We start from the raw sequence: 15287 nt of genomic DNA, 5'->3' as shown, positions 1-15287 counted from the left end.
CAGTTGAATTCCGTGGAGGAAGAGAAGCAGATTCTTTCTGACAAATAGTAGGAAATGGAGAGGCAAATTCATATTGCAAATATGAACCTGAAAAGAATGCATGAGTTGGAGTCACAACTCTTTGTTGCCAAAGAAGCCTTAGTTAAGTATCAGCTTGAAGAAGAGGTAAACAATTCCTCATTTTCTTCAAATTCTTCTAAGAATGCTTATATTGGTTCTTTTGAAAAACATACCAGAGGCATAGGCTCCAAGCTAATTTCCAATATGGGCTATGAAGGAAAAGGCTTGGGTAAACATGCACAGGGTATTGTTGAGCCAATAATAGTTGAGGAAAGGCCTAAGTATTTGGGTCTTGGCTATGGACAGTCTTATGGAGAAAGTTCCAAAGCTGCCATGAAGGCCATTGAAACAGCTCCAAGAAGGAGTTGCATTGTAGGTCTTCTACCTCAAGAGTGTGAAGATTGTATTCAGGAGGAATGCAATAGCTTGAAACATCATTTGCAGGATGCAAGTGTTCAGAAGCACACACTTGAACCAGAGAGTTGTGGAAACTCTAACAGCCTTGAAGAGATTGATGGTGTTCCAAAGGGAGCCACTTCTTCATTTGATTCACCTCCTCATGAAGGCAATAAAGGTGAAAGAGAAAGGTATAAATATAGTTATAAACATTTTCCTTTTGATTATGTTCAGCATGGTAAATTTCCACATAGATATGGGAAAACAATTGCATGTTCCTTTTGTGGTTTGGATAACCATAATGTTTCTAGATGTTGGAAGAGGATAGACACATGCAGGAAATTTTTGAAGGAAAGGAAGCAAGAAGCCAAAGGTCCATTGGACAAGGCAAATCATGCTATCAAGAGGATGCACATGTGTTGCGCTTACTGCCATAAGCAAGGACATGTTGCTGCAAAACATTGGACTCTGAATCCAACAATGCTTCCACGAAACTTGAAGAAGGTGGAAAGAGAAAATGACAGAAATGGAAAGGAAGATTCCATTATTGATGTGTTTCAGGATGATTCACATGTTGATGCTGATGTGCAAACAAAGGAAATACCATTGAAATGGATTGGTAAGAAATGGTTAGAGTTCTTATCCAATTAAGATTGCATTTCTATTGATGCATCTATTTGCATTTCTTTGTTAATGGAATGCAAGTTGCAGGATTTTACCAAGAAGGTGAATGGAGGAGTTGAGTAGGAGACTCACTTTGTTGCTGCAACATTATATTTCATTTCAGCTTCGAAAGTACAGTGTGCTTAAGTGAAAGTTGAAGGATGAAATTTATGCATAAGCTTGATGTGCATGAACACAGGGATGCTAATGATTTCCTTTTATTTGAACATGCATGTGTAATTAACTTGCAGGGTTGATTGCTTTGACATGCATGTGATGTAATGTTGACTTGGGAGAAGTTAACTCGGTCTCCAAGATGGAGATTGATCCGGATTTAAACAGGAACGCAACAAATTACAGAGATAACCATATACACAAAGATGCAGCGGAAATAATACTTCATTTCATTAATGGAAAATACTGAAATATGCTTACAACCAGAAATGGAAATAAACCAGCTAGGGCAATGGTAGCTTATCTCTAAGAAGAGATGTGATGGCTACATGCCTCTGAACTGTGTTACAATGAGGCTCGAAGGCCTATTTATTGTTGAGGAACAATGGAAAAACCCTTAACATTCCAAAACCTAACCCTAGGAGATGAAACGCCAAACTGTGGGCCCCATTTGGGGTAAATTGGTACATCAATTTCCCGGGGTCGTAACTTTGGCATATGATCTCCGTTTGACGCGTACAATAGCTCATTAGAAAGATCTATCCGAGCACTATCATTGTTGGAACGGGCAACATCGGTCCATTCCATGGACCCATGTTTCCCCCGGATTCCCCAAAAAACGTCATTTAGGGCCTCAAAACGGCTCCGGAAGTTCGGGACCCGAAAAACTGCTAAAAATAGTAAGTTGTGCTACAATTAAGGAAACTGAAAATGCTGAGAAAGACAATGATGGGGGTCCAGGTGGACTTGGCAGGTGGCCACCAATATCCACCTGGATCATTCCTCCCCCCTTAGGAAGCAATGGTCCCCATTGCGTTGAGCTCCTCCATGAGATGAGGAAACTTCTGCTGAACTTGTTCCCTGGTGAGCCACTTGCCCTGCTGAAGGAGTTGGCCTGCTATGACAACTCGATACAGTTGGATATTCTGTTGGCGAGTGTTCTTGATCTGTGTGTCCATGATTCGATTAGTTGCAGCTTGTTCCATGCAATCTGGATTTAATTCTGTGGGTTTGAGCTGTTCTGCAATGTCGGATGTGTCTAGCAATGGTGGAAAGTATGGCCGAAGGCGGTCCACATTGAACACTGGGTGCAGGCCAAGGAATGGGGGAATGCTAAGCTCAAATGCATTGTCTCCCATAGCCTTAGTAATGGTGTAAGGACCATAGAGTGGTCTCAATTTCCGATAGGCTCCAGTAAGGCGTTCCTTTTGCAAATGCAACCAGACTTTGTCGCCCACCTGAAACTTGTGTGGCACCCGATGTTGATCATGTCGCTGCTTGTACTTGGCATTTGATTTCTCAAGAATGTCATGGACCTGCTAGCGAATATGTTGGATGCGCTCAATGAAGCTGGTGGCCTTATCTGTTTCGGACTGGACATGAGCTGAATTCATGTGAGTAGCTGCAAGTGGCATGGCCACATCAATGGGGCATAGTGGCTGGAATCCCAAACCCACCTGAAAAGGGCTATGGCCAGTGGAGCTGTGAAGAGCTCGGTTGTAGCTGTGCTGAACATAGGGGAGGCTCTCGTCCCATGTGCGTGGATGCTTTGAGTTATACATGCGCAGAATGTGCACAATCATCCTATTGACAACCTCTGTCTGGCCATCAGTTTGAGGATGGAAGGCTGTGGACTTCGTGAGTTTGGTGTCCAGCATTGACCAGAGACTGGACCAAAATGTGCTGAGAAACCGACTGTCCCGATCTGAGATGATAGACTGTGGGATCCCAAAGTGCACCCACACTCGTTCAAAGAAGAGTTTAGCAGTGGCTTCTGCTGTGATATTCTTCTTGCAGGCCACCATAATGGCCATCTTCGAGAACCTGTCGACGACCACAAAAACACAGTCATTTCCATGCTTAGTGGAAGGAAGGCCTGACATGTAATCCATGGAGATGGATTCCCAAGGTCAACTAGGGGTAGGCAACGGGGTATAGAGGTCGTGTTTCTTAATGGTCGGTTTGGCAATGGCACAGGCAGTACATGATCGGATGTACTTCCCAACATCCTGTCGAAGATTCGGCCAATAGAAATAATTTTGCAGTACTGCCACTGTTTTCTCGACCCTGAAATGCCCAGCAGCCCGACTGTAGTGTGCTTCCCAAATCATCTTGGCACGCTCACTTGAAGGAACACAAAGGTGACCGAGGTGGCATAATAGGGCATCCTGGAGGTGAAAATCTGCAACATGCCGACCCTCCAAGAGTGTCTGGTATGTGTGGCCGAATTCTGGGTCGCTTTTGTAGAGACGTGGCCAATCAGAAGTCTCGTGCCCACAAGAGTTGAGCACGGTGGTCAGCGCCATGATCGGTGGTCGACTGAGGCAATCTGCAACATTATTGGTGCTGCCCTTTTTATACTTGATATTCAAGTGAAACTGTTGCAGGTATGTAGACCACTTCTGATGGCGATCATTCTGCAATTTCCCTTGGGTCTGTAAGAACTGCAGGGGTCGGTGGTCTGTGTGGATGACCGTTTCCTTCCCCAAAATGTAATGCTTCCATTGTCGGCAGGCCTGTACAATGGAATACATCTCTTTATCATAAGTGGGGTACTTCCGGACTGTGTCTGAAAGCATTTCACTGTGATATGCTACTGGATGTCCATGTTGAGTAAGGACTGCCCCAATAGCATAGTCAGAGGCATCTGTCTCGACCTCAAATGGTTGTTGTAAATCTGGTAACGCGAGCATTGGTGCCGTGCAGAGGCGATCCTTCAACTCCCTGAATGCCTTCTGTTGAGATTCAGACCAAAAGAATTTTGCTTTCGCCCCTCCCTTGGTGACTTGACTCAAGGGCCAAGAAATATGAGAAAACCCCAGCACAAACCTGCGGTAGAAGTTGGCAAGACCTAGAAAGCTGCGGAGCTCTGTTAGAGTGGTTGGAGAGGGCCAATCCCGAATGAATTGGACCTTGGCTGGATCGACATGCACCCCCTGTTCATCAATGATGTATCCCAGATACTGAACCTGGGTCATGCCAAAAGTGCATTTCTCCAAATTAGCACATAGCTTGTGTTGCCGCAGTGTTTGGAGAACCTGTCGGATGTGGTGGAGGTGCTCTTCCCAACTCTAGCTGAAGATCAGAATGTCATCCAAGTATACTACTACAAAGGAGTTGGTGAATGGCCGCAAGATGTCATCCATTAGCCTCATAAAGGTTGCAGGAGCATTCGTCAATCCGAAAGGCATGACCAACCATTCGAAGAGGCCCTCCTTGGATTTGAAGGCAGTCTTCCACACATCTGAGGGTTTGATTGGTACCTGGTGATATCGTGACTTCAGATCGATCTTGCTGAAATATTTCACCCCCTTTAGTTGGTCTAGGAGGTCATCAATCCGCGGGATCGGGTACCTATTACGGACAGTGATCTTGTTCAGCACCCGATAGTCAATACAGAGTCTCCACGTCCCATCCTTCTTCTGTACCAACACGATCGGGCTCCCACAGGGCGATGAACTCGGACGGATGTGACCTTTCTACAGGAGCTCCTGAATCTGCCTCTTGATTTCATTGTTCTCCAGAACGAAGCGCCGATAAATTGGTCCATTGGGTAGCGGCGCACCTGGGGTTAGATCGATGGAGTGCTTGACTTGACAGTGCAGAGGAACCCCTGCCGGGGAGGTGAAGATGTCTTCGTACTCCTCCACAATCTTGTCCATCTGTAGTTGTCGTGCAGAGGGACCCCGTTTGGAGGCCGCGGCCATTGTCTTCTTCTTCCCTTGAGGGCGTATCATCAGGAAAACAAATTTCCTGGTTTTGGAAATGATCTTACTGCATTGTTTTGCAGTAATCAAAGAGATGGCGGCAGGTGGTGCTATCTCTGGTATCCTAAACAACTTATTTCCCAGTGTAATAATAACAGCACGGGGCCTTGATTCATACACAGCATGTCGCTTCCACAAGTATGGTTGTCCTAGTAATACATCACAAACTTCAAGGGGAGCAATGTCACACAATACCTCATTCGTGAAGGGCTTGATGTTGTATGGAAGGCGACACTGCTGACTCACGCGAAGATCTCGCCCTTGGTGAAGCCACCCAATGGTGTATGGTTATGGATGTGCTGTGGTCGGTAAGCCCAACCGCTTCACGACCTCTGCCGAAATGAGGTTCTTTTGACTCCCGCTATCAACAATGAACTGTATCGGGGAGCCCTTTACCCACATCTGGGAGTGGAAGAGACACTCCTCCTCCTCTGGATCTTCGAGTTCATTTTTCTGGATCTTTGCGGTAGCAACAGTGGCGCTGGGATCCGCATCAATAATCTGCTTCCCTTTTTCATACCCCTTATCGGGTTCTAACTCAGAGTCGGAACATGCATCTAATTCTGAAACCTTTAGCTCAGCCACCAGTGACTGCTTGGCCCGACACTCACTTATGTTGTGAGTGGAGCTCTTATGGAACTCGCACCATTTTCCAGTGTCCTTTCTCGGCTTCGCGGCGTTGTTCTTTGCTTGCAGCTTCGGCTGGTTGTCTTGGGTTGTCCCGCCTTGGCTCTGTCCTTTGTTCTGTGGTTTAGGGGCACCTTTCCCCTGCTTTGGATTCGCAGATCCAAAGTCTCGCTTCTTTTGTTTCAACTTCTGCTCGACCTTGACGGCATATCGGTATGCTGCGCCGAGCGAGGGGATGTTTAGGAATTGTATTTCTTCCTGGATGTACTTGTGCAGGCAGCCACGGTATTTGAGTATCAAATGTTGCTCCGAATCCTTGATACCCAACTTTGCGCGAAGGGTATGGAAAAGATTGGTGAACTCCGGCACGTCTTGGTCCCTTCCCTGCCGCAACGTGGTCCACTTTATGTATTCATCCTCATAGCTTCCGACAGGGTAGTACTGCTCCTTGATGGCATCCCGGAACGAATCCCAGGTGGGTGCGGCTGAAAATAGTAAGCCAGTACTTTCATCCTTCTGCTCGCAGTAGGTTTCCCACCAGTCCTTGACGTGGGGGGCTGCTTTGAGAAGAGCAAAAACAATCTTTTCCCGACTCGAAAATTCATGAACAGAAAAATAACCCTCTAGCAGATTTAACCATTTATCTACGGCATCGGCGTCTATCTGACCCTCGAATATGGGGATTTCAAAATTAACTTGTACCTTAAAGGGTGTGGCGTTTCCAGAGGAGCTGCTGGAAGCCGATGCGCCGCTTCTGGGTAGCCGCTGAAGGATCTGGGCAAAGTTGTCCATCATCGCGTTCCGTTGTCGCTCGAGGGCTTCTTCGAGCAAGATTTTGATGGGATCTCCTGCCCCCTCGTCTTTCTTCTCGTCCGCCATGGGAGGCCGTCGGGATTTGCGAGGCTAGTCTTGCAAAGGTTCAACCAGTTCAAGCCCTAACTCCTTATATCCCGACCTTGTTGGGGAAATGCAAAGAAAAACAGAGAAAAAGCAGACCGCTCTGATACCAATGATCCGGATTTAAACAGGAACGCAACAAATTACAGAGATAACCATATACACAAAGATGCAGCGGAAATAATACTGGTGAGCTCCAGTATTGTAGCAATAATGCTACAACTCCTGGGGCTTCCTGTCCCTCATTTTATCAACCCGGTAGTTCGTACAAACTTGGAAGCGACGGTGCTATATGCACAAGTACTAGCTCTTGCCGCAGCTGTCACTTGGTCAGCTGGCACAAGTCCGCTAGGGCTCAAGCCAACTTCTATAGGCTCTCAGAAGAAGCTTGCTAATTGATGGACGAAAGCTATTCTCAAAGGGAAGCTACTCTACTTGACAAAAACGAACTGAAAGCAAATCAAAGCATGTAAACCTAGGAAACCCTAATTTAACTAGTCCAACCTCTATAATGCAAAGAATGGGAATGAAAATTCTACCAATGCTGCTGTTACCTCTAATGAGTGAAAATGCATGGATCTAAGCTGCTTGCATCATAAAAGACATGTTTTTGTATTTTTCCTTTAAGTGTATGGAGTGATTGTGATTGTGTGCTAATTAGGGTTTGGTTGTGCAGATGGGATGGAGAAGGAAGGAAAGCGTGGGACAGGTTGGGGAGGCTAGGAGAGGTCCCTAGGGATCCTTAGCATCCATCCACAGAGGTTCCTCGCATTCAGAAGCTCAGCAACCGAGTGAGTGGCCTCCTACAAGATGTCTGCAGGGGATCCTACAGGATACGCAGAGATTTCTACAGGATGTCTACAAATTGCTACAGGATGGCCTACCGAGAGTGTTTGAAGTGATGGAGGAGTAATGGAATGGTAGGGGGGAGATGTGTAAGGTAGGAATAAGGCTGGTGATGGCTTTAGAAGTGAAGGAATAGGATGGGGAGTGAGTGTAGGGAGTGGGTTGGAAGATAGAGGGCTATGTCAACGAAAAGGCTAGAGGATGAAGTTACGTGAGGAGTGGAAGACTTTGGGAGCGGAACAGAGGTCAGAGATGTGGTTGCATGCGTGATCAAGATGGAGGAGAAGGTAATGGAACGGGAGATAGTAGTGTAAATGAAACAAATGCTTATGACTGTCACCAAACCGAAAATGCATTAACCTAAACTACCTGTGCTTGTAAATTCAATGAACAGCAATCCAAAACGCGAAGGAGAATGTGCATGACGCTGTGGTAAAGGAGAGTGGTGCAGGTGTGAATGACAAGGAAGCATCTAACATAACGTGACTGTGTTGCAGCAATCATCAAGTAGAGAAATGCGTATTTTTGGTGGTTAGTCATGGACTGCACCCCAATCCCAAATGAGATGGCAGTGAGCCTTAACAACCCTTTTTGCTGGAGCTCCAATCGATTATATCTATCCTCTGCTACACTAAGCAAGTGGAAACAAATTCACCATAAGCAACTCCTATCTAACTCATGAAAAAGACCAACTTAACAACCTGTAATTCGAATTGCATGTGCAAATGAAAAGCTCAAAGTGCTGAAATGAAATGGAAACAACACTACAGCAGAGGGGATCTATGGCTCTCAGGTTGGGCCCTAACCTGAGAGCTATAGTCTCCTTAAGAAAACTTAGAACTAGATCAGAATCTGCCTTCTTTATTCATAATCTGATATCATGTCAAATTGGCTTACAAAAAGGAACAAAAACTGAGCTGTGCTCCAAAATTACAATAGCAATACGAGAGTTTCAACAACCTATCCAAGGCTAAGGCCTCTATACTTATACAAAAACGATGATCCAACAAGTGTCCTTGATTTTAGGAGCTCGGCTGTCCAACTAGAGTTTAACTGCTGATCCTGTAGGACAGTGATAACTACTGTTCCTGTAGAACAGTTATAACTGATGTTCCTGTAGAACAGCTGGCTGCTTCTAAGCTCGGAGGGGAGATGGATTGGAGCTCGAAGTTCTTGGTGGGAATCACGAGGAATGTCCCTAAGACCGTGGACATCCTCTCCTAAAAACCAGCAGTGCCACCTCATTGTCTCCTTGTCTCCTTTTTCGTTGTCTTTTGCTCCCTTTTAATGCCAAAACCTGGAATCATAATGCATTAGTCACGTAGATAGAGTGCCTACCCTTCTTCCTACAAACAACATGAATAAACTAAGAAATGCATGCATAAGCAATAAAAAATGAATGGTTTGAGCAAGTAGAATAGGCCAAAATGAGCCCAAATTGTACCAAAATTGGGGCTCATCATCACCCCCCAGCTGAACCATTTTCTCATCCTTGAGCAACTTAGTCAAGATCCTCATCCTTCATGGCTTTCACTGCTCCCCTTACATCCCAAGCTTCTGTGGTGATGTCTTCTTGGTCGATATGAAACCCTGCTGTGTTTTCCACTTTTTCCCATTGTGCCTGGTCATCCTTTCCTGTACTTCCTTCAACCAATCCTAGCAGCAATGGAGGGCTGAGTTTAAGGCCAATCCAGCTAGCCTGAAGTCTTTGCACGGATTTCTTGTAAAGGTCCACTCTTGCCAATGCTTCCCTCATTCTGGTCGGGGTATGGTATTCCCGGATCTTCAAACTATGTGCCAAGGCATGCCACCTACGTGCACAAGCCTGGGCAGCAGTTTCTCCCAATAATCTGTCCATGTCTTCAAAGTGGGCTATTGCTTGGGCTTGCTGGTCCATAAATCTCAAGGAAGCTGTCGGATCATTGGATAACTGTTGGCGGGCTGAGATGAGGGCAACCGGATCCTCTGGTTCTGCCCGAATGTACAGTGGCTCACTCACTTCTCGGCTCATGACCGATTTTTCTTCAGTGGCTCTCTGATCCTCATGATTCAGCCATGAAGCAAAAGCCATCAACTGCAGATCGCCCAAGGCGATATTGGGATCCCAAGAGACTTCATTGGGCAAAACCAGATTGTGGATGTAGAATTCTGCTAGCTTGGCTTTGTCCTCTGCTGAGCTAGTATTGCATATTTCAGCAAATTGTTGTGGGTTATGGATTTGCTCAATACCTCTTTGTGCTAGTGTGTTTATCTGGAACTGTAGCCACTGATCCTTTAAGTACAACCCATAAGACTTTGCAGGATGTCTGCACTGCAGGGCCTCCATGGCCCAACTGGCCATGCAAGCCAATTGTGTTTCCTTTTGTTGCAGCTGTTCCTTTAAGGCTTGCACTTCAATTCTTATCTGTTGTTCTTCTCCCTGTAGAAGTGTCTTTGGCCCTTCAAGATTGGTGGTCAGCTCCTTCTTGCCTTCTTATTCATTTGTGATGCCCTTGGAGGATGTTTCTGCCCCTGCCTTGAGTTCTTGTAGCTGCAACCTTAACTTCTGGTTTTCCTCCTGTAGAAGTGTCTGCTGGCAACTAGCCACATGTTTGGCCATGGTGAACTCGCTCCTGACCTCCCTGAGCTGATCTTGTAGAGGGCCTATGTCTGCCACCCCCTTCGATTTAGCGATCTGCATCCATGTGTGAGAACGGACTCTTTCTTTCTCTAGTTCAAAAAATAGAGGTACAGTAAATTTTTGTGGTATGATCTTTCTCGCCTCCAAGAAGGTGTAGTAGGAGTTCAGATTTGGTGAAGGGCTAGGTTCAGGGATATGTTCTCTTTCTTCCTCTCCAGGAGGTGCTAGCTCACCCTTCTTTGGTGACGAGGGTCCTTCCCCTTCTCGTTGTTCGGTTTCCTGTAGCCGAGCCAAAGTATCCTGTAGGACATTTTCGGCTTCCTGTAGCCGAGTTTTTTTCATCCAACAGATCTAACCTTTCTTGCCATGTGCTCTTCTTTGGACTTCCCTTTTCGTAGGTAACTGTAATCTTTGAGGGTGATTTTTCTTTGGGGGAAGCAGGGGTGTCTTCGATGTCAATTGGGCTGCTGGACTGCGTCTGTGGTTTCCCTGTTTTTATCCGAACACTTCTCCGGGCTTTGAAGTAGAGAGGAGGGTCCCTCTTCCTCTTTCCTTTTGGCTTAGGTGGCGTACTGAGGCCAGCTAATACAGCCGCTGCCTCCCTGGCCAGAACATCCACCCTCTGCTCCTTCGATTTTGATTTTGCATGGCTTCCTGTAGAAGCCTGTTTCTGTGCTTTTGTGCTCCCTGTAGAAGCTGTTTTCGGGCTTCCTGTAGAAGCCTGCTTTTCCTTTCCTATAGTGACAGGTGTCTTCACTTTCACTCGTTTTGCTGCAAGGGTTTTATCTTTTTGTTTGCTTGTGAGTGCTGGAGAGGTAATTGGGCTGACGTGGCCTGCCCCCACTTTGTCCCTTCTGCTCTTTGACCTTATTTCCCTCGCTGACAGGATGGGGGAGTCAGCTTTTTCTTCAGCATCTTTTTCTTCGTGCTGCTTCTCCTGCATGGTAGTCGGGGTACTTGGGCTAGTTTCCTTCTTTTCCTCGGCCTCTGCTTCTCGTTCTTCACCGCTGGAGGAGCCACTAGCTTCGACTAGCATTTTTATGTCCCCATCTCATGTTAGATTCCTAAATGACTCCCAGGAGAGGGGAACTTTATATGAGTGTAGTGCATCCTCCACAAGCAATTTGATCAGCCCATGGTGTGCGATTTGATCTGGTATACCATCTTTGAGCTTTGCAGCGCACTCAATCAAGGATTGTAACAGGAAATAAGGAATGCTTAATTTCTGTTCTACAGGAAGATTGATCCCGTGTCTTAATTCGGTGAGCAGTCTGAAATGATATGCATACACGATGCTGTAACGACCCTCACAGGTGATATATTTCATGATGTGCAAGCTGACTTCGTTCCATGGTGGTAGCAGGCTTGTCCTTCTCACCCCATTTTTATCCTCTGTGAATTCTTCTTCAGGTGGGAAGAACTCCTTCTTGGCTTGCTGGCTTAGCTTTCGTTCTTCTTTATCCCATGGGAGACCCATAGGAAGCTCAGTGATTCTACTGATAGACTGCGGGGTGATCTTGAGGCTTAGGCCTCTGAAACTGACTGTGGCCAACACCTTTGATTTTGGCCTCAGGGCCTGCAAGAATTCCTCGGCCACTTCCTCATCGTACCCCTGCAACTTATCACAAAAAGGCATCCATTGTGCTCTGGTGAAGAGCTCTACCACTGCCGGATTTCTTCTTAGTGTATTTGAATCAGTGGGCTCTCGCCTGATAAACCCACCAGGCATGATGAACACAGTGGTTTTGACCAAAGGCGGTAGATACAAAGGAAATTCGGTCTTATAGACAGAGCATGCAATGAATTCACAGACCACAGTCTAATTATACTGCTATCCTGTAGAAGCGATAGTATAGGCACAGCAATCCAATATTTTTTTATGACCAGACTGTGAATAATGACCTTGCCACCTTTGAAAGCCAATTGCGGAAGGAGTTTCAGGGTTACCTCTTTTCTGCCACCTTTTCTTACGTGAAGACTTCACCTTCCTGTAGAGCTGCGTTCCTGTAGAAACTGCTTCCTGTAGGACTGCATTCCTGTAGAAACTGTTCCTGTAGGAGCAGTGCGCAGACTTCGGGGAGAACGGTAGTTGGCCTGCGGTCGAGAGGTGCTTCACCGGCATTCAGTCGGCCGAAAGCTTGGCGTATCAACATGCAGAGGTATTCAGAAGAGTTACTCAAGTTTTGAAGTGGAGGTGGATGGATATACGCGCACAATCTAGCTGATTAGATTTTGAATCGGCGCAGCTCGTGGCGCAGAGGGTGAGCTGTCCCCGCCGGACCGTTGGGTGACGTCACCCATCATCCGCCTGCACATTCACTTGCTGCCGCATTCATTCCCACAGATCTGCCGCCGCCCTTTTCGATTAAACTCGTTTCTCGGTTGACGGGACTGATCTTCACGTGCGTGCTGCGTGTTCCCTTTGTCGTGGCTGCCACCCCACCATCTGACTATCCCTTCACTAGCCAACGTGGCCAGTCAACTGGCCTTACGGCCGCTCAACCATTCATTTCTACGCCATGCAAACAAATCAAAGTAATACTCATGCGATTTGATGGAAGGAAGGATTAGAACACTTACCTGCGCGCGCCTGCACATGATTTTCAGTTTTTTGGACGACGGATCTACCTGCTGCATGTGGCTTACACAGTCCCGGAGGCTCGTGGTTACAGGATGCTGGCACTGTAGTGGACGCTCTGGTTGCATGCGCCCGCGTGTTGCTTGCAGATGGCTGGGCGATGAATGGTATCCATTCCTGCAGGTTTGACTGCTACAGGATTCCCGCGGGGTGCCTTGTAACAGTCTCACCTCCTTGGGTGCATGCTACTTGACAATGGAGATGACCTGCTAATCGCGCTCCCGAAGCTTCTGATGCTCGACATGGACATGGTATGAGCTCTCGGTGTTCATTTTTCTCTGACAACTGATTTTTCCACGAGAACTCATTGATCTGGTTTGCTGGTGCAGGGATCTTGGTTGCATGGTGACGAGGATGGTGGAGCAAGGTATCAGCGTCGTGCATGGGCCCAAAAGAGGCTTGCATGCGTCCACACCAACCCGTAGTCATCAGATCTGCTCATGAAACGCATTCTGGCTCGTTCTGAGCTTCTACAGGAAGTTTCCTGTAGAAGTACAGAGCTTCCTGTAGACAGGCAGCTCTTCCTGTAGAAATTTGCACCTTCCTGTAGAAAATCGCACCTTCCTGTAGAAAATCTGTGTCTTCCTGTAGGAGACTCAGTTTATAATAAAAGTGCACATACCTTGAAGAACATAGGCATTCTTGGAGGAGGTGCTGGTGAGGTGTCCTGGCTGCATGATAAGGACTTCTGGCTTTGAGTTGAGAGGCTTCCTCTCCTCCATAGAACACCTGCAATCTGCATGCAAATTTCACATAATGACTTATTGATCTTGTTTTTTTTCTTTTTGTTTTTTTTTTTCTTTTTTTTTGAAGGATAGCAGGGGCGCCTCAATGAGGTTTTCACCCCTACCACCTGCCTTAAGCGCCTCAGAGAGGTTTTCACTCAAGGATCTTTTATCTCTTTTTTCTTTTTTTCTTTTTTGAAAGATAGCAGGGGCGCCTCAATGAGGTTTTCACCCCTACCACCTGCCTTGGGCGCCTCAGAGAGGTTTTCACCCAAGGATCTTTATTATTTTTTTCTCTTTTTTTTTTTTTTTTTTTTTTTTTTTTAGATTCTTCAGGGTGTGCCCAAAGCAGGGGCAGGACCCTTCTCTATGACCAATACTGCTTTCTCCATAGTTTTGATGAACTCTTGTCTGGAGGGAGGCCTCCTGTAGATCTTCAATCGATGCCCGTTGACAAGCATGGGGATGGCTTCCTCATCAATGGTCCGGATAAGAACAGATCCATTGTCATGACATTTTTCCACTGAATATGGCCCTAGCCATCTGGTTCTCAGCTTCCCCTTGAAATCTTTGTATCTGGAATCATACAACAAAGCCCAATCTCCCGGCTGAAATTGCTTGTCATGGAGATGCTGGTCATGCCACACCTTCCTCTGAAGTTGAACCACTTCTGAGTGAAGGAGGACCTGCATGCGGTGCTCATCCAGTCCATTAAGCTGCAATAGCCTTTCTTGTTGTGCATGGCTGAGATCTAGATCCAGCTGAGCTGCCATCCTCAAAGTGTTATACTCAAACTCAATGGACAGCAAAGCTTTCTTCCCATAGACCAGCTCATAAGGTGTGAAGCCGGTGGTGGTCTTCCAAGTGGTGTTGTAGGCCCATGTGGCTTCAACCAGGCGATCTGCCCAGTCCTTTCTGCTGCTGCTCACCACTTTAGTCAAGATCCCTTCTAATGCTCTATTGGTGACTTCCACCTGCCCATTTGCTTGAGGATGATAGGGAGTGGAGGTTCTATGCTTGATCTTGTGATGAGCTAGGAGATCTTCAACCAGGTGGGAGGTGAACTGGCTCCCTTGATCGGTGACCAGCTCTTTTGGGTAGCCAAACTTGTAGAAGATGTTCTCTCTTAAGAACTCGACCACCTTCTCTTCTGTTGCTGCTTTGATTGCTTTAGTCTCTGCCCACTTTGTCAAGTAGTCAGTACACACAATGATGTAGGATCTCTGCCTCGAAGAGGGATTGATTGGACCCACAAAGTCCATGCCCCACTTCTCAAATGGCTCGAGAGTCACTTGAGGTTGGAGAGGCATCTCATCCCTTTGGGTCGGTTTCCCCATTCTTTGGCATTGGTCACACTGGCTGACATATCTTCTGACATCTTGATGAAGTGTGGGCCAATAGTAGCCTGCCTGCAGGATCTTGAAGGCAGTTCTCTTTGCTGCAAAATGTCCTCCACAAGGCCCATCATGACAGGTGAGGAGGATGTCAAAGACTTCCTCTTCCCTTACACAACGCCTTAAGATCTGATCGAGGCCAAGCTTGAACAGGTTGCCCCCGATCCAAGTAAATGAGGCACTCTTTCTGATGATTCTGCTCTTCTCTTTTGAAGAGAGGTGCGGAGGAAACTGAGCTGAAACAAGGTAGTTTGCTATATCAGCAAACCATGGAGAGAGTACTGAGATAGCAAACAGATGCTCATCAGGCATCTGGTCATCCACCGTCCCATCTTCATCTGCAGACAAATCCAATCTAGATAAAAAGTCAGCAACAACATTCTCTCTACCTGGTTTATCAACAATGGTTAAATCAAACTGCTGCAATAAGAGTAACCATCTAATAATATGAGCATTCACATCTGGTTTATTCATCAAATA

Source organism: Pinus tabuliformis, chromosome Q (genome assembly GCF_031772625.1).
Source record: "Pinus tabuliformis cultivar Carrire ecotype Pingquan chromosome Q, CPIR1, whole genome shotgun sequence".
Taxonomy (NCBI): Eukaryota; Viridiplantae; Streptophyta; class Pinopsida; order Pinales; family Pinaceae; genus Pinus; species Pinus tabuliformis.
This window is presented reverse-complemented; position numbering follows the sequence as displayed.